Genomic DNA, 20,823 nt, shown 5'->3' on the forward strand with positions numbered 1-20,823 from the left:
AATAATATTATTTCAGTCATAGCAGTGCTGTTGAAGTCTTAAAATCAACTGCCTTCAATAGTCACTAAAGTGGGGTAATTTCACTAGAGTTACCTGCCCTTGATTTCTTCACTGTATAACAAAATTATCTATCAAAGTATTTACGTTTGAAAGGGATAATTCTTAGTGTCCATGTAGGGATTTATGTTGTTTATTACGTGGACATGTTGTCAAACATATAGTATTTGCTATTACAGTGACCTGACAGATGATTCACCCTCAACACCAGTATAATATAATATGTTGGAATCCCATCAAATGTTGAGTGTTATACATGCTTTGGTGACAGATGTATGGATAAGTGGGTGTATATTAGTGATATATAGGACTAGGTCTTGATAAAAGACAAGATGGAATGTGCCGATTGTTCTATTCAGTCCCTCTGATGCTGATCATAAATCTGAGTTGACCAAACAACACATGAACGGCAAACAGAGACATTTAGAAATGAAATACAACACCCACTCCCATAAAATACAGAAATGTCTGATTAAGTTTTGTTTTGTGTCCTGGGAGTCAAGCTGACTTTTATCAATATTATTATTTATATTATAGGATATTTATATAGTGCATATATCCGTGCAACTAGTACATGCTCAAGGCGCTGGTATTTTTTCCACACTATTTTGAACTGATATTATTAGAAGAAAAACACCAGGTTACCATGTGCAAATTTAATTAATGTTGTCTAATAAATGCTTCTCGAATTTTTTCCTCATAAAAATTTCATTGTAAAGTATTTCCTTTTTCTGTTAATATTGCTTCTTTTTCATTTAATATATATTCATGAAGTCATTGAAGTCAAAATGCAATTTCATTTTCTTAGCATAAGAGAAAAATCGGTGCCTTTCTTATTTCAATATTTAGACAACTGTCACATCAATCTTCCTTTCATGTCTGAGTTTCTTAGTTCAAGCAAAGTAAACAAATAATTTGAGATAACATATAAGCTAAAAAAGATCATTCATAAAAAGGGTTGTCCAAATTCGATGTAAATGAGATTCAAAGAACTCATTTCAGCCCAGGGTAGGGTGTAATCTCGACTTGTTATAAAGGGTAATGTAATTTCCTCTCAGCTTAGTTCCACAGCTATGCTCGACTGTAGTGTAGAGGTCAACCAGGTTCGGGTTGTGAGAATGGTTTGATTGTTTGCTTGCATTTCTGTGTTGGCCTCTCAGCGCGTGCTGCAGTACAAATACCACTACCATAAAGATGCCTGGTCTACAGGTGCTTCTACTGATCCTTAATCAGAGATAATCCCCTACTGATATTGCTCCTTAAAGTGCTAGAATCAATAGTGATTGAATTTATTGCCAACGTTTAGTGATTTATTCTGATTTCTTATGTGATTTTAGTCACTGTTTGGGTGGTATTGGCTTATTCAGTATATAAGTGCAAAGCATGCACAACGTAAGGTTATCGAAGCAGCCTTACCTTGATTAGTGAGTTCATAAATGAAGGTGTACTTAACGTTTCAATGTGAGTACTCCAGTCAGGCTGACAGCGCGAACAATTTTCAACGCCGCTAGGGTACGGCACAATCAACCAGGGCCTGGTTGTACGAAGCTATCGAAACTCACATACTTTTACATAGACGCGACGCAGCGTTAAGATCGCTTTGTGCAACGGGGCCCTGGTTTATTATTATCAACCTTATTAACTACATCTGCGTGTCCACTTACACTGAAGAGAAAGTCAAGCAGGGATGCTACGCTGGAAAGCAGTAAATTCTACTCCATGATGGTTCAGTATAGAACACAGGCAGTATGTTTTTGATTTTATATACCGCAGTCATCGCCAAGTTGTAACCGAAAACCATTTTGTTGTTGAATTTTCATACGTTAAAGTTAGAACGTAAGCCAATTTGCATGACCCAAAGTGTAGAGATTTACAATTTTCAATTAAACATTAAATTTATCGCAAGTACTCATTATGAACACTAACCGTGGTGATGGGGTTACCTGCCTTGTCATCGATTGTGACTAGCAGAACACCGTATCTCCGTGCAGTACTACCGTGGCAGCATCCTGGAGGCACACATCGTACCATTTGCGCTGACATGGACGTCGTTTGTGTTTGAGGATGACAACGCAAGAGCACACAGGGTTGATATTGTCACTGATTACCTCCAACAGGAGAACATTATCACCTTATAAATATATGGCCATACTTGTCATCCATTGAACATGTCTGGAATATCCCTGGACGTACGTCACCGTCAACAACCACCAACCCCTCTCAACGAACTTGGCCCTGCTGTGCAGGAGAAATGAGATGGGATAAACCAAATTGATATTGGACGTTTGATGAGGAGTATGCCTCGTCGAATTCGGATTCGCGATAATAAGGAGTTTGGCTTTCATTGTAACCAATGGACAGTAGGTCGCTTTGGCCAATCATCTAACGAAATCTTTGGTCATCAGATACACTGTTAAACTATATGTCTCATCAAAGATAAAAATATCAATAGCTGTGACATCTTGTTATTGACCATCCCCCACATTTTTTATATATTGTACTTTTGTACAATAGACACTTGGCAAAGGACACCAGACTGGGTAGATGGATAGGTCTGAACAGGAAAGATGTACTAACACCTTGTTTTAACTTCGATATAGAATATTCTATATTTCGAGGCAGCTCAGTTCGAGAGACAGCTAACAGTGAACCAGTATACCGGTATGTATTTAGACTATATACCATAAGGTACCCGCGCCAATACACAGACTATGTAAATACGTACAGTAAAACTGTTTGCTGATCTATTAAGAGCACTTGTTGGTTGTATTGGCTCTGTGGATCAGTGTTAAAGAGTATTGAAAGCTGTATGTACCAGAGAACTAATTCAAAGGTAGCTAGAAAAACGTACGTTTTTGAGAGTTTGATCTCTGTCGTTAAGAACTGCCTTCGTGAGCACGACTATTACGTTTCCTATCAGAGTCTTGTAAAGTTGTTCAGATAATTCTTGACAAATATTACACACATTTACGAGGCAGACCAGTGTTGATTGACTATGTCACGGCTCATTGTGAAGTGTCTTGAGTTATCAAACAAACGTGAGGACAACTTTATAAGAGCCCTTGTCACTCCAGGCTTTGTCATTTGGCACTGAACTCTGTATGACTTGTACCTATTATTGATCCAACTGCTAAACAGACATATTAGGTGTTTTGTGACCCAGGAGGGGTATCTTCAGGGTGGACCTTAGACTGTTGTTGAGGATTATTTGGTTCTTCTTTCAAAACATGTCAAGGGTTTGTCGTTATATCCTCTGTACACGGTCAGGCAATATAATGTGTTGTTCTCAAAACTATTTCTTCTATTTTGTAATAGTTTTAGAATTATATCTCTTCTGGAAGGTATTTTGTACAATGGTGGTCAAAATTGTAAAGGAGTGAGTGAGAGATTGAGTTTAGTTTTTTACGCCGCACTCAGCTATATGGCGGCGGTCTGGAAATATTCGACTCTGGACTACACAATCCAGTGATCAACACCATGAGCATCGATCTACGCAATTTGGATACGGTCTAACAAGTCAGCGAGCCTGACACCTGATCCCGTTAGTCGCCTCTTATGACAAGCATGGGTTGTTGTAGACAGCGGTGAGATGATCATCATATACTGTATCCGCCCCATCGACTGGAGCTATAGGATATACCAATAACTGATAATTAATAGTATGCTTGCTTTTGAGTGATTTATAGACTGGATCTTCCGGGATAGAATTGGTCCACAGCAACCCAACGTTATATAATATAGTACGAGGCAACGTTATAGGTCTGTGGCTTGCTCGGTACGTAGCTTGCCTGACCTAGAAGGCCTACGTGGGATATGCTGTGTTGGTGATATGCTGTATGTTGCTGAAACCAGTGCTCAACAAGAGTGAGTGAGTGAGTAAGGTTTTAGCAATATTACAGCAATATCGCGGCGGGGGACACCAGAAATTGGCATCACACATTGTACCCATGTGCATTAAATCAAAAGTAAAACATAATTCCATCAATAAAATCAATGAGAATACCGGAACGATATGCACATTCTTGATCATGCATGATCATGCAGGTTTGTTTCATTTAATATGTCACCTGTATGCATACGGAGATCTGTAAATAGATCCACCAAAATGGTTCACTTTTCTATAAACACCGTGTAATTACTCCACAAACATGTATGTAGGCTGTATGTATTTAAGGGTAGTACCATGCGTATATGATACGTTTTACTCGCATATGCTGTAGGCAATGCTTGCCGTGTGTTGCTGTTTACCAAGTCTGAATACCTTTACACTGTGGTTTAGGTGTACAATGTATGTGACTGATGTGTGTCAACACGTCTAAATGGGGTTGGTGCTACGTTGAATGCGATATAGATAGGCGTTAAACGTTTGGGTGGTTTGATAATTACTGGGGATTGTTGTGGGGTATGTAACAGGAGATAATCTGGGCCCGTATTGATTTATGATTGACAAATAGCATAAATTGCTCGATATTTGATAAGGGCGTTACCCGCTGTAAGCGTGGCACAAACGGGTAGATTTCAGCTGTTGATGTTTTCAAGCACTGAACCGTCAGTTACGGTTTCAACGAAGCCAGGTATTGCCTACAAACGGCTAATGGATCAGGTGGTCCGATTCGGTGTATTGGTTGTTTGGTATTCATACCGACTGTGCCAGCGTTGTTCAGCACGTCATCATGATTAGTGTAGCAAGACTAGATTCCTTACACAGAAGTGTTTCTGACTACGGCGTAAAACAACATAGTTGAATTGGTTTGTTTGTTTGTTGTTTAACGCCGCACTCAGCAATATTCCAGCTATATGGCGATGGTCTGTTAAATTATCCAGTTTGGACCAGACAATCCAGTGATCAACAGCATAAGCATCGATCTACGCAATTGGGATACGATGACATGTGTCAACCAAGTTAGCGAGCCTGACCACCCGATCCCGTTAGTCACCTCTTACGACAAGCATGGGTTACCGAAGACTAACTCACGGGTGAAACAACAGAAACAAGCCAAATCTTAGTCTTAGTTATCTTCATAAACGAGTGGACACATTAAGGCAAGTCTAAATGCCCGGTATACTTTATTTTGATGAGTCCACATTTACACGTAATGTAACCTTGTATTCTGACAAGTCTAAATCTGCAAGTAAAGAATTACTAAGCTTGTAATCTGACAATTGTAAACTACTGTAATGCTGTATTCTTACAGGTGGAAATCCATCTGATGTTTAAGACTGTATTCTAGACCAGTCTATATATATAGTAATGTAAAATTGTATTCTGACAAGTCTAAATCTAACGGTTATGTCAGACTGTATTCAGATCGTATTGTGATTATTCCAAATATACTGGTAATATAAGTTTGTACTTCGAAAATTTTTAGTCCACGGGTGAAAACAGTATCTTACCTATTGCAGTTGTCATTGATGACTAATATAGAATTAGGTCGACGACTAGTGATGAAGCATTAAGAATTTCCTTTCCTTCAATGTATGTGTTTTATGATGGCTGCCAATATATAGAAAGAAATATATGGCCACGTTTACGACAAAAAACCAAGAATGACTTATCGAATCGAATCTGTTTTAAGTCTCTCTGTTTGACATATATACCAGCAGTATAGTCTGTCTTTGTGATAAGTTTCAATTTTACAAGACACACAAGCCCCAACCTTAACAACTCTATGAATCTTTTATCATATGTATGGAGTGTCTATATCAGTTTTCACCAGTCGGAAGATTGGGAGGGAAAGCCAGTAATCTGGCACAACGGTGGACTGTCTGTCGACATGGTCACTGCACTGTTTATATAGATATGTCGGTATGGGATCAACTGGACTCTCGAGGATCTCGGTAGGCTTTGGTGTAACGAGGATAGATCATTGTTTGATAACGTCATAAATACAGGGTGTATTTGAAATGTTCAAGTGTTCCACACGTTCTCAGAGAGCTGATCATAGATCAATGAACAAGTGCTTGGTTTGTCTGGCACGGTCAATGTTAAGAGCAGGGTTTTATTTCCTGACATTGTAGGTTTTGCTTTGAAGGGTTTGAGTGGTGCCAGTGTTCACAGAGAGAGGTCGTTGATCATTCTAACATTTATAACGGATCGATCATTTACTAATGGGGATGAGTCAGTGTTTTTGTAATTTCACGTTATTATTCAGGTATTACCCTCTCTGAATGCGTGTTTAATATTGTTTGGGAATATATCAAGGCCTTCCCGGGACGTCACATTAGGACAGTATGTCCTTCTCATCAAAATCCTGAGAGTGAGTGGGTTTAGTTTTACGCCGCACTCAGCAATATTCCAGCGACATGGTGGCAAATTCCTGAGAATAAAGGTCGTATTTCTAACACATTTTAAAGAAGAATTAATTAATAGGTTGGGTTTTTCAGTTACAGATTCTTGATTTTGACAAATAACATGTTTTATCATAAATGTTATTGCATCCGTCGTGGCGAAAAATTGGCCCGAAGAGTTACGTCCCTTGGATGTGCCAGAAACCTATGATCGTGGGTTCGAATCTCAGACTCGACTTGTTTCTTGTTTTTGTCAGTTCAGTACCCGTGCTTGCAAGCTTCTCCAAAGTTTTGAATGTAAAAAAGCCGCATCATTCCGGACTTTTCCCCTAAATCGTGCTGACACGTTGATGGATACCATTCTGTTCTAATGGCATGAAACCAATTTACTCACTCACTCACCATTTCTCTCGATGATACATTTTTAGGGTGAGAAACCAGGTTTATTTGTGTAACGTGGTCAGTATGTCTTTACAGAAATATACTACTCACACTTTGCTAAGGATCACAAAAATTCACAACTTTACTTAAACGTAGATTCATAATTTGAAATTGTATCCATTTAAAACTGGATAAATAATGATATCCAGTAACCCCTCTTTAGGCAAACAGTCACTTTATTCTTACCTTATGCACTTGATACACGAGTAACCATAAAAATGGTTTTCATGGCACCAATCAACCATTTTGCAAATCATGGAAGGAGTCATTGACAAATAAACAACACCTGTCAATAGCAGGTATGGGATCCACAAGATGAAATGACATACTGAAACCTAGGATCCATGCTTACAATAAGCTTAGATATTTAAACCAAATTTGACCCCACGTCATAGTTTTCTGTTGAATCCATGATTTGATGAATCCATAGCAAAGTGTGAATAGTATATGAACCTCTTTACTGCAATATATACAGAATTAACAATGTAAATTCATGAGACGATTGTAATGATAATGACTACCTGTATATGAGATGTGTACTCTTCTGTAGGTCTGCGATCTGCCAGAACACCTGAATATCACAAACGCAGGGCTTTCATTACTGAGGAATCAAAAAATACATTATTGCATTCGAAGAATTACATGTTTGCTGTCCTTGGTGAATTAGGTTTGTTCTGAAAAACATGTCCGCCATAGCCTTACCATTCATTCTAACCTTGTTCATGTCCCACCTACCACGAATAACGAATGCACATTGGCATTGAAAGTGGTCAGATGTTGTAAGTCAGCGAGTCTTGCTTTACGCCGCGTTTAGCAATATCACAGCAATATCACGGCAGGGGGCAGCAGCTTTAACCCCTAGGCTACACCACCGCCGTGAGATGTAACGTATGTCTGGGATTACACATTCTGACTTATAAATATAATTTAAATATAAAACATGTTAATTTGAGTAAAAGCGGGTAACAGCTCTCTGTGTGTGTTGGTGTGTGTGTGCGTGTTGGTGTGTGTGTGTGTGTCGTGGGGTATTGCTCATAATATCAAATACTGGGTGTCAGATAAACAAACAGGTAAACCATTCTATATCACATTTACGATATTGATCAAAACATTTTTTAGATATTATAATATTTTTATTCACTAAATTCCCAATACCCAATACATATTACATTCCCTGGTGGGGTAGCCTAATGGTTAAAGCGTTTGCTCGTCACGCTGAAGACCCTGGTTCGAATCCCCACATGGGTACAATGTGTGAAGCCCATTTGTGGTGTCCCCCGTCGTGATATTGCTGGAATATTGCTAAAAGCGGCGTAATATTAAAAACTCACTCACTCACTCACATTCCCTCAAGCACTTGCGCCCACAACACAACAGAGCAATATGACAGTGTTTTGTCAAATGCTAAATACCATAGGTAAAGATCCAAGCAACAAAGCAGCCCTTAATTCGGAATTCGACTTATAGAAGTGGCCATGGAACTTATGATTTGTTCTCTGCTGGAATCAGTTGCATATTATTCGTTAATCAAAAGAGGCGAACATAACCTAATACCACTCCCCTTTGCCTTTCCCCACCAAGCCTCCCTAAGCCACTATTCAGTTGATACCGGATCAGTGGAGTTAATAAAACGACCGTCCGGAATATTACTGCTTTGTAATATTATTCTAGTGAGGTATGGTGTTTTGTCAGCGACAGAGAAGGCGCTACCAAACGTTTGTTCGTGTATGGACTTATCATTACGAACAGCGACCCCGGTCGCTTTTCAAAGCGTGCCCTCTCGCCTAGGAACATGGCGAAACATACACGGCAGGCACACAGCTGACTGTGGGGTATGTCAGGGCCGATAGTCGTTGATTGTTGATAATACAGTGGCGGTATAGACTACTGTGTATGTTGCAGGCTTGCAATTGACAGATATTAACCGCCACCTGGGCAAGACCCGCGAGAAGAAAGTGATAAGGGGCACTGTGAACAGTAGATTTAAAGTGAGAACGTTGTTCAGCGTCCAATTGCTTGATAACATTGTTCATTGGAAATATATACTGTTTATTGGGACTAAGTGCTTACCCCCGCTGTGTTCTAGCAGTTGGTCAGATGGACCGGTGATTGTGTATCGTTTCGGGATTTACAGAAATTTGAGAAATGCGACAAAAACGGTCAAGCAGTGCCCCCGTGAGGGCCCCGACCCACAAGCGCCTGCCAGCCACACCCATCACAGTTGCAGGTAAGGATGACAGTTGTTGAAGTCAGGTGTTATTCAGATATCATGTGTATCTCTCGTGGTATTCAGATCGATTGATCGATACGGGGATCAGCTTAATGTGGTGAGAATTAGTGTACGCCAGGGCTGACTTCTACCTCCTTATGCCTTATTGCTTTTAGATCGTTATTTCGGATATAACGGACCTATTTAGTAGCAGCAATGCCCTTTGTCACATTAGAATGCCTCGTTCTGTAGTGTCAGGTTTCATTTTGTGTTACAATATTACTTTTGTTTCTTTTAGAATGCGTTGCTATTTGTTTGACATTGACTGATTGCTAGGCAGAAGGTTTGATATATTTAACCAATGAACAATGCATTGTAACAAGAAATATATACCTTCATTGTGACACGTAAAGGTAGCCAATGTTTTTAAAAATAATATGAATAAATATGTTTTATTTATCTCTTTGAAGGATTACAGATAACAATTATGCATATGTTGCGCCCTTGCTTTAAAAAAAGAAACCATTATTTTTATTTACTAAGAACATTTTTAAAGTGTCACAGTAACTCCTGATTCAGATAATGGTCAGATCCAACCTCATGACGTCAATCGTTGAAATGTCTGGTCCAGATTTAATTATGTACTGACTGTTGTCATTTAGCTGGAATACAGCTTAGTGCGGCGTTGAACAGCAAACAAAGGAAACCTAAACTATTAATAATGATTGTACTAACCGGCCGAAAAAGAGACGTTTTGAAGAATGAATCTAGAAGGTGGGTAAAGTCGCTAAATCCGATTTCATACAGGTACGGATCCTACTGAAATAAATAGCGCATAGTAACGAGTAAGATCTGACGACAGCCATCATATCAACCGCACCACTATCTGCTCTTCCAATATATGAAGGATTTAGGTTGTTCGTCTTCTTTATAAAAAAATGGCATGCATAATTTAGAAGCGATATATCACAAAAAATGACATAGTATTATATAAAATTACACGCGGCTCTTTTCTGTGCAAGTGTGATATAGACAGACAGACAGACAGATAATTTATTAACGTCTCACTGCATGTACATCATAAAAAAATAAGAGAGAATAACAAATAACCAGTAAAAGCACATGCATCATTGTGATATATGTGGCTAGGGTGCACACCGACAGATATCCGAGAAGTAGGCACTTCATACTAGCACATACGTTCACATGTAATCCTTTAATACTGGCTCCCATTGTGCCTTCAGATAAGTCTACATTGTAATAGATCGATATTTATGATAATTCTGTCCTTTATATAACTGTTTTGTCAATGGTCAGATTTGCGTGGGTTAAACAATGCCACGCTATAGCTTTGTTGGCCCGACTTCTTCATACTGGCGTAACACGCGTACGTACCGGCTGTTTGACCAGATCACCTTACACGTGTCAGTTGTATTTTTTACAGCGTATTTTGAGAATATGCATATGTTTTCAGTGAGGATATATCACACGTAAGCATATCTATGTATGTAGATACCATCTTTCACTCCGTGGTGAATCTAAGGTAGATCAAGTCCCCAGTATATCATGCTTGTCGTACGATCTGGTTGATTGTATGTCAGTTGGCCAAGCTCAGGCTATATACTGCAGGCGTCTTGACTTCGACTATTGACAGTCCCCTGTGATTTTGTTGGAATATTGCAAAATGCGATATTTAGTCACTGTCTGCACGTTTGTCTCTCATATCTAACCGGGTTGTTAACTTGTTACGTTCTGAACCAGAGTGAGTGAGTTGGGTTTTACACCGCTTTTAGCAATATTCCGGCTATACCCGGCAACAAGCCAGAAATGGGCATTGTACCCATGTGAGGAGTCGAACCTGGCTTTCGGCGTGACGAGCGAGCGCTTTACCCACATTGCTACCCCGCCGTCTGAACAAGAACGGTCATTTTGCGGTTACGGAAAGGGCCGAGGTTTACCGATTGGTCCGACTGCTGTCACTCCATGGATACTCACGTTATTAATCACCGGGTTGGCTGATTACACACGGTGCTCTTGAGGCCGTACAGGTATAGGTGTGGTAATCTTTGATTCACCCACACTACATACCTTCTCAAGCAGCTCGGCCTACGATAAGCGAAGGCTTCGCGACGCATTACGACGATGCGGCTATAAGGACCAACATAAACATAATTATGGCCGTACGTGTATTTACCATGCACCTACACGCGTCTCGAATGACTCTGCTAAAGGAGTGCCTGGAGGTCCACTTCAACAGAGACCCCAAGCCTAATGGTGCTTGATGTGGATTAGAACGGCACTGTGTGGGGTTAACCGGTTCATGGTTTTCAGGATTAGAAGTCTAGGGTACGGGAAACAGCGCCCTCGACAGGATTAGAGCACAAACGGTTAAACTGTGATACTTATTCAAGTTTTAAGTGGTTGATGAGATAGATGAACGGCTCTTGAATGTGAAAAAAGACGACTGAAGAAGAATATTTGGTAAACTTAGCATGGTTGAATATATCAGACCAAACCAAGTTTCTCATCCACGTACAAGACATTAAACACAATCATAATGAAGTGTTTCTGAACACGAAGGGTTTTATTATCAAATACGGTTACGGTTTTTGTGTCCCCGTCCTAATATTGTTTTAATATTGCTAAACGTATCGTAAAACCAGACTCAGTTAGTCACTTTGTCATAGCTGTTTACCTTAATTTATAATTCACCAGATATCTATAGAGGCTGCCTGTAAATACGACATTTGAGTCGTCCGACAGTCTGATCCAAACTTAGTCTCGGTGCTTTAATGGCCATGTTGAGTACATAACTGAATTTCTGCCGGATGCTATATCCTAGTAATAATAGTCCTGGGTCCCTATCCACAAAGCCTTCGTAACGTTACGGCCTCTTACTCTATTGTTTATCATAGTCTTCCGAATGTTGTGGCGCTACGAACATTTTGTGGATCGGGACCCTGGACTACAAGAACTATTAGAGGACCTTACTGTTTGTCCACATGTCGTAGCTACGAACATTTTGTGGATCGGGACCCTGGACTACAAGAACTATTAGAGGACCTTACTGTTTGTCCACATGTCGTAGCTACGAACATTTTGTGGATCGGGACCCTGGACAACAAGAACTATTAGAGGACCTTACTGTTTGTCCACATGTCGTAGCGCTACGAACATTTTGTGGATCGGGACCCTGGACAACAAGAACTATTAGAGGACCTTACTGTTTGTCCACATGTCGTAGCTACGAACATTTTGTGGATCGCGACCCTGGACAACAAGAACTATTAGAGGACCTTACTGTTTGTCCACATGTCGTAGCTACGAACGTTTTGTGGATCGGGACCCTGGGCTACAAGAACTATTAGAGGACCTTCCTGTTTGTCCACATGTCGTAGCTACGAACGTTTTGTGGCTCGGGTCCCTGGACTACAAAAGCTAGCAGAGGACCTTACTGTTTGTCCACATGTCGTAGCTACGAACGTTTTGTGGATCGCGACCCTGGACTACAAGAACTATTAGAGGACCTTACTGTTTGTCTACATGTCGTGACGCTACGAACGTTTTGTGGATCGGGCCTGCAGGTGTCAATGGCAGAACGTTGGAAGCTGGAGATGACGCAGTTTTAATACTGAAAGCAAATCTATCAGTTCAATCTGCTATCAGACCAATGAGAACTGTTACACCGGTTAACTGCAATGTCCAGCTTTGTTCAAATCCAGCTCTGTCCAATCCTCTGGTCCCGGTTGGACAAAGCAGTGCTGTTCTTAAACTCCCGTACTTTCACAAGACTTGGGCTGTGAGACCTATTGATATTCTTGCTAGTTAGTTACAGTCATGACAACGTTATACAGCGGCCGTCAAATCTGTGTAAACGGATCATTAGCTCACTGCGGAACGTGTTCAGAATATGTTAAAGTGGCGGTGGGAGTTACATTGTAAGTGACCCCTCAGCCAAACCACTCTGTGTATGATGCGCAGTTCCCCCCTCCCAACCCCAGCCCCCACTCCTTTCACACGCACCCCCAACCCCCAAAACAAAAACAAAACAAAACAAACAAACAAAAAACCAAACCAAATAAAAACACACAAAAACAACAACGAAAAAAACACCCAAACAAAACAAAGCATACAACCCGAAAATATTTAAAACAAATAAAACTACAAATATATACAAAGCAAAGCAACAAAGCAAACAAACACATAAACAATAAACAAATCCAGGGTCCGCTTCTATATAGTGATCCAGTTGCGTAATGTATGTGTTTTGCTTTGCTTCAATTTCAACAAGAACAGATATACTTACTCTGACAGTAGTTCAGTATAAACAGGTATAAACACTATGGATAACAACTTCGATACAGATACAGATTCTTGTTATCGTTGTCAAGCATACATTCTGCTTGACAACGATAACAAGAATCTGTATCGAAACGTCGCAATCACGAAATAAAAGAAGTTGTTATCCATAAAGTTTGTTCAATATTGTACGTCCCAACTTCTAAAACGCAATTCAAATAAGTAATTATATAGGGACTGAATGGTGTGTCACAAGAAACGGCCAGAAGCCAAGATGGGTTGCACACATTAAGTTTACGGGGGGCGTTTGGATCTTATGTCGTGAACAAGCATGTACAAACCAAACTAATACTGTAACAACCCAATATATCAACCATGTAACACACAGCCATAGTGTAGTTCATGGTGGTGACATATATACCCCCGGAGAAACACAAACAAACTTCAAATATTCCCAAACACAATTAAAATTCCTCGAATTCCTGATCCCTTTGTCAGAGAGACCTCTAACACGAGGTAAAGTAAAACTCACAGATCTCATTGTGACCTGACAATAGAGTGTGAACACATCGTCAAGCATATCACCTCGATCACAAGCTACAGTCAGTGTAGTGTAATAGGTATTGTGGTCCCAACTCACAATAATGGGGTATTGTGTCCAGTAACTGTACAGATCACTTGTGTACGTGTCTGTCTCGCTTCGTGTGGAAGTAGGTGGAAAGCCATGTTTATGCTCACAGTTTTGCAGTGTGAATGGTGCAGAAAAAGCGTTTTGTTTTGTTGACGCTGTTGAGAGTGAGGGACGAAAGTGATTGTGTGTAATTCAATATGTATAAATGGTATGAGTTGTTCTCTTTTTGTGATTAATTTATGGAATTAATGAGGTATGAGAAAGTGCTATTTAAACGTATATTTCTTTCTTTTGTTTGTTTGTTGTTTAACGCAGCATTCAGCAATATTCCAGCTATATGGCTGAGGTTTGTAAATAATCGAGCCTGGGCCAGAAAATCCAGCGATCATGGGCATCGGTGGGATACCATAACATGTGTCAACCAAGTCAGCGAGCCTGATCACCCGATCCCGCTAGTCGCTCCTTACGACAAACATGGGTTGCTAAACACCAATTCTAACCCGGATCTTAACGTCTATTTCTAATAGACTACAATTGTTCTAGGCATGCTAGATGACACAAAGGAAACTCTTAAGGGAAGGTCATTTGAAGGTCTGGAGTATGGAAACCGCACCGCACCGCATCGCATCGCATTGCACCGCATCGCATCGCGTATCAATATTTGCAATGTACTGAGTATTGATCATGACTCAATGAAAGCTTGAGAACCTGTTGCTAAACACTAAATATTCAGCACCCTTGCTCCAGCTGTGAATTGATATGTTGAACCCTCATACAATTTCATGCTTGCCGAAGACAACCCATGAATTATGTAATGCCCTGTCGTTATGAAGACGTCAACTCAGTTGCGTTGCTGAGGTGCCTAGTCTGGTTGAAACTGACGCGAACGGAAACGAACAGCAAAATACATATATCTAGATCTATATATCTAGACGTGTACATCTTCAGATCGAATACCGGTATGTATGTAAGAGCGAACACGGTGTACGATAGGCTAAACAAATACATTCTCAACAATAATTGACGGGAAGGCAAATGTCGTGTGTATGTGTAATATAGTTCACACAAACACATCTCCAATATGACCACCAAGCCCTCTACCAAGTCTTCATTCTTCATAGTAATGTGGCTTAATGTATACCCAAGTGTAATATATGACTCCCGCTGTTACCAGCCGCAGTCGTCCTTGTAATCAAACATTCGTGCCCGTCTCTACACAGGGATCGTAACATAATTTATTGCGGACATGCTCATCGGTTTCGTATGCCGTTCCCCGAGTGAGCAACTTGTCATTGGGTTTGTTGTTCATGACAAGACGTATAGTAGTTGTTTATAGAAATCATTAATCACATGGAGCGGTTTGCAACTACTCGGGAAGAGCGTTGTTGGAGGTAAATGTCCTCGATAAATATACCATGTTTATCATGCCAGGCTGTGAGCTATGTCAAGGGGGAATAAATCTTGATATGTCTGGTATATATCTGTGGCGTATGGATGGTCCTCTTTTGATTTTATTGCGGGTGTAATGTACATTCCGGTAAACATGTTCATCCGACCACGTGTATACTTGGAACAGTTAGTATATGTTCAGTTGTGATTGAATTATATTCCGTACTGTTCTTTGAGTGAGTGTGTGAGTGAGTTTAGTTTTACGCTGCTTTTAGCAATATGTCAGCAATATCACGACGGAGGACTCCAGAAATGAGTTTCACACATTTTGTACCCATGTGGGGAATCGAACCCGGGACTTCGGCGTGACCAGCGAAGACTTTAACCACTAGGCTACCTCGCCGCCCCTGTATTGTTCTTTGAACATGTTTCAGTTTCGGTGGAGATTACCCAGTCGCTGTGGTGCCAAAATTGATTCTGCACAGTTGTCTTGCCTGTGACATTTTATCGCGGGCTCGAATCCCAGATTTCCACGATTAGGCTATATTTTAAAGGAAATTAATTTGGATTCTTATACATTTCAGTTTAACCATATTACACATACTGCATACTTTAAAGCTAGAATGTATACCAATCCATTTCTATTAATAGAGGGGCGGTGGGGTAGCCTAGTGGTTAAAGCGTTGGCTCGTCACGCCGAAGACCCGGGTTCGAATCCCCACATGGGTACAATGTGTTAAGCCTATTTCTGGTGTCCCCCGCCGTGATGTTGCTGTAATATTGCTAAAAGCGGCGTAAAACCAAACTCAGTCAGTCAGTCAGTCTATTAATAGAGCAATAACCAAAGACATTTTCAAATTAGCTGACCATTTTAAAATTTTGACGCAGATAAATACAAGTTGACGTGTAATTTCTTTACCTATTTAACCAAGGGCACCACTTTGTTTAACTGCAATGCTTGGTTCGTATCTCTCAAAGCACCTGTCGATATCACCTAATATTTTCCGATGACTGACGCCCAATCGAAGCATGCACGTCTATGTCTTGCTCATCAATTATCTGGGATCCAATGTACACGGCCCGCCTCCGTGTCACGTCACTCCCAGTGACATCGTCTGTGTTGTGTCTAGTCAGGCTGAAGTGACACCTGGCAGCTCTCGGAATTAAACCGATATTATCACGCATGCCGAGACCATTCGTCGATCAAACGACGCGGTTTAATGATATCCAAGGATTTATTAACCAAACAAGAAAAAAAAGAAGAATTCTTGATATATAAAAACCGTATTCACATATGATAAGTGTAATGCGGTGCATTTCGGTCACGTGATCAATTCAACCAATCGTGTAATCAGGTCAATTACAAGTTGCACGAGCGCAATATTGTGTCGTCTGCCACATCATGACTGTAACCACAAGCCCTCAGTTGCAGGACATTCACGTTATATGATCAGATCGTGCAAATGTAAAGAATACTCTTTACATACGTCAACTGAATAATGAGATATTTGTAATTACTAGCGGCAGTGGGCGGACTGATGAAAACATAAGCAGGTAAATTAACTTTATGTATTGTTTTAATTTGATGGCCTCAGTATTGATTAGGCCGTGTCGCGTTATGTTTAACATGTAACGAGTACATATGCACTCATTCATATGTCCAACGTTACTTAACTTAACATGGAAACAAACAACTTTCAATTTCTGTTATTTAGTGTAGCACATGCTTCGCACCCACCTGACCCGTGAAGGTCCGGGTTAGAATATTGATCTTCAGTAACCCAAACTTGTCGTAAGAGGCGACTAACGGGATCGGGTGGTCAGACTCGCTGACTTGGTTGACACATGTCAACGGTTCCCAATTGCGTAGATTGATGCTCATGCTGTTGATCACTGAATTGTCTGGCACAGACTCGATTATTTACAGACCGCAACCATATAGCTGGAATATTGCTGAGTGCAGCGTAAAACTAAACTCACTCACTCACACCCACCTACTGTAACGTGTTTCTGTGAAACTAGAAACAGCATATAGGGTACTAGTAAAATCACTTCCCTGTACTCAATAATTTCAAAACGGTTATTGCCGTACTGTTGGTCAGATGCTCAGCGTAAGATGCTAGATGATGATGATGATGATGATGATGATGATGATGATATGAGAAATTGCTTGGGTCAGTGTAGTAGGCTTGACATTCGTTCCGTATTCACACACTTTTTCTGTCCATAACGTTGGAACCTATACTCATTTTCTCAGAATGGTAAGGTTATGTAATGGAAGTTGTCCTCCACATGGGAACATTATTATACCTATGGACTCTGAATATGCTACACTCGAATAATATTCCTGAACTGTCGGGCAAAAGAAGGTATGGACAGCACACAACTAAAAATTCACACTACTCGTTACCGTTTAGATGAACGCATAGTATCTGAAAATATATAATTTTGATTGAAACAAGTAATTCCATGTAAATTGAAAAGGAGCCCTGGTTAGCTGAGAAATCGTGATTCTGAAGAAATGTATACTTGCTTCATTTGGGGCTTTTGCATTGCGGAAAGGGATGGGTGGAAGGGGAAATAAAGTGGTTCAGGGACTCAGAGACCGACCAGTTAAATTGCGACCCTAAGTTCTTGAGACGCAATATGGTGATCTCATGGTGATCTCCTGTTGGGAGAGAATCATTGACATGATGTATATAAAATCACCCAGCACACCATCATGAAATACAACACCACGGAATATGCTTTTCATGTTTGTCATGGACGCCATCAAAATATAGGTGTAGACTTTCTCTTGGTGGCGACCCTGATCCATCAGAGAACTTGTATCGTATCGTGTTCAGTTTATTGGTGGGGCGGTGGGGTAGCCTAGTGGTTAAAGCGTTCGCTCGTCACGGCGAAGACCCGGGTTCGATTCCCCATATGAGTACAATGTATGAAGCCCATTTCTAGTGTCCCCAGAAATATTGCAGGAATATTGCTAAAAGCGGCGTAAAACTCAGTTACTCATTTTATTGGTAGTTATTGGCATTTCAGAATACGGACATTTAGTTTGGAAATATAGGTTTAGTGAAGTTGGTCGTGTTTGGTTATTTACCACTTGCCGTGTTCAGGGTTTCGGTTCTGCACGCTACTGGAACACATGTGCCGTCTCCCTAGGCAACAGGCTTTGTTCGGAATATGCCTGCGTTCATCTACCAGTGAATGGGTACCCGGCCCGGTCGGATGACTATTAACTTTCCAGCGCCTCAAATGGTAGCATGTGTGGTGTACTACCCAGGAGGCTAAGAATTCAATCTGTGTGCAAGCTGATCCAATGACTGCAGTAATAATAACGTCTTGCCATGTATACTATCCACACTTTGCTGAGGATCAAATCATGGATTCAACAGAAAACTATGATGTGGGGTCAAATTTGGTTTAAATATCTAAGCTTATTGTAAGCATATGGACCCTAGGTTTCAGTATGTCCTTTCATCTTGTGGAACCCATACCTGCTATTGACAGGTGTTGTGTACTTGTCAATGACTCGTTCCATGATTTGCAAAATGGTTGATTGGTGCCATGAAAACCATGGTTATTCATGTATCAAGTGCATAAGGTAAGATTAAAGTGACTGTTTGCCTAAAGAGGGGTTACCATATTATCATTTATCCAGTTTTAAATGGATACAATTTCAAATTATGAATCTACGTTTTAGTAAATTTGTGAATGTTTGTGATCCTAGCAAAGTGTGAGTAGTATACATTAACTTGGTGAATGGAATGCCGCTTTGTAATAACTGATGGACTATCATTATTATTCTGAAATACAGATTCCATTTAAGAAATACCGTCCGCTCTACCCCCATGTTTAGTGTAATAAAGTACATTTTGCCCTGAACTATTATAGTTAAAATACGAGGACGCTTGCGTCAATACAGTGTGACATAATGCAATAAGTGTACTTTATCACCTGATAAAGTTCTGGGGCGGTGGGGTAGCCTAGTGGTTAAAGCGTTGGCTCGTCACGCCGAAGACCCGGGTTCGAATCCCCACATGGGTACAATGTGTGAAGCCCATTTCTGGTGTCCCCCGCCGTGATGTTGCTGGAATATTGCTAAAAGCGGCGTAAAACCAAACTCAGTCAGTCAGTCAGTCAGTCAGTGATAAAGTACTGTCGGCGCCTTTGATATTTTAGCGAAGCATCTTAGAACCTGACATAAAGTCACTTGACCACACATGTACACAACATTTTGTAATACATAATTTTGTATATAAACCATGAAGTTTCACAATATATTTAGTAAACATTCCTGTTAAGCTGTATTCTCTTTGTATTTTGGATAAATATCTGACGATAGTTGCATTATTGTTATAGAGTACTATCTCTTTGTAATATGTGATTGACGGAACAAGTTCATTCAATGCACTATTCCATCATAGGTGGACGTGAATAGCCGAAGGGAAGTAACTCTTCCGGGCTTATTTCGGATTCAAGCTCGTCAAACGCGCCTGTTAGTATTTGGTGTTGTGGCAACTTGCACTGAAGTTAATGACATTTCAGGGGATTATTCACATGTTTACTTTCTAAAGAATATATACAAACTGCAACGAAATGAAAGATGAATCAGTTATTGCCGTTTGATCTCTATGAATAGAAGTTGCCTATCTCCTGCACTAAACGAAAATATTAGCTGTGTTTGAAATTACCCGATGAAAGAGTTAGTAGATGGCGTTATGTAAACTGCTGTCAGCTTGCTGCAGCTGTGCCTAGGCTTCCTTTACGCCGACTACTGCATAACTGATTAACACGTAATGAGCCGCGCCGTACCAGCAGGATGGCCCAGACTGATCAAACAATGGTACACATTGGCGGATCCAGAGAGAGAGAGAGTGTGTGTGTGTGTGTGTGTGTGTGTGTGTGTGTTTTCAGGGGGGGTTCGCCCCCCCCCCCCTTTTGAAAATGACTTAAGACCACATTGAAGTTAATGTTTTGCATTGACACCCCCCAACCCCTTTAAAAATTCCTGGATCCGCCTATGGTACAATTCAGCACCATGTACTTGGTATTTGGAATGTACAAAATGAGGAAGTCGTCGAGCTAAGTGTTATTACAAATGATTTCTATGTTGGAAGTATACTCAACATCTATTTAGTATTCAGAATTGACTTCAGTATTATTTGCTTTCATGGAAGGTATACACGTAAACTTCGATGGGTGCACACTTTTGTACTTGTATAACCTAATGACGCCTATAATAGCAAAATAAAACCCCATGATACATTAATAAAACAGACGAACCTGGAGCCAATTTTTGAAAAAATAAGACAAAAATAATAACTTGACAGACTACTAGGCTGTAACGATGCATCGAACTATCGATGGATTGCAAGGGACGTCCTACAGGGACGTCGTGCGAACATTTGTCGAAATCAGCCAGATTGCTGTCTTGCTAATCCTGATATGGGGGAGTGTGTGGCTGGGGTGGGCGTCGTCACCAAACTCAGAGTAAATATGTTCACCG

The sequence above is a fragment of the Haliotis rubra genome, unplaced genomic scaffold (assembly GCF_003918875.1).
Source record: "Haliotis rubra isolate DU_JTF1 unplaced genomic scaffold, ASM391887v1 Scf61, whole genome shotgun sequence".
NCBI classification, from domain to species: domain Eukaryota; kingdom Metazoa; phylum Mollusca; class Gastropoda; order Lepetellida; family Haliotidae; genus Haliotis; species Haliotis rubra.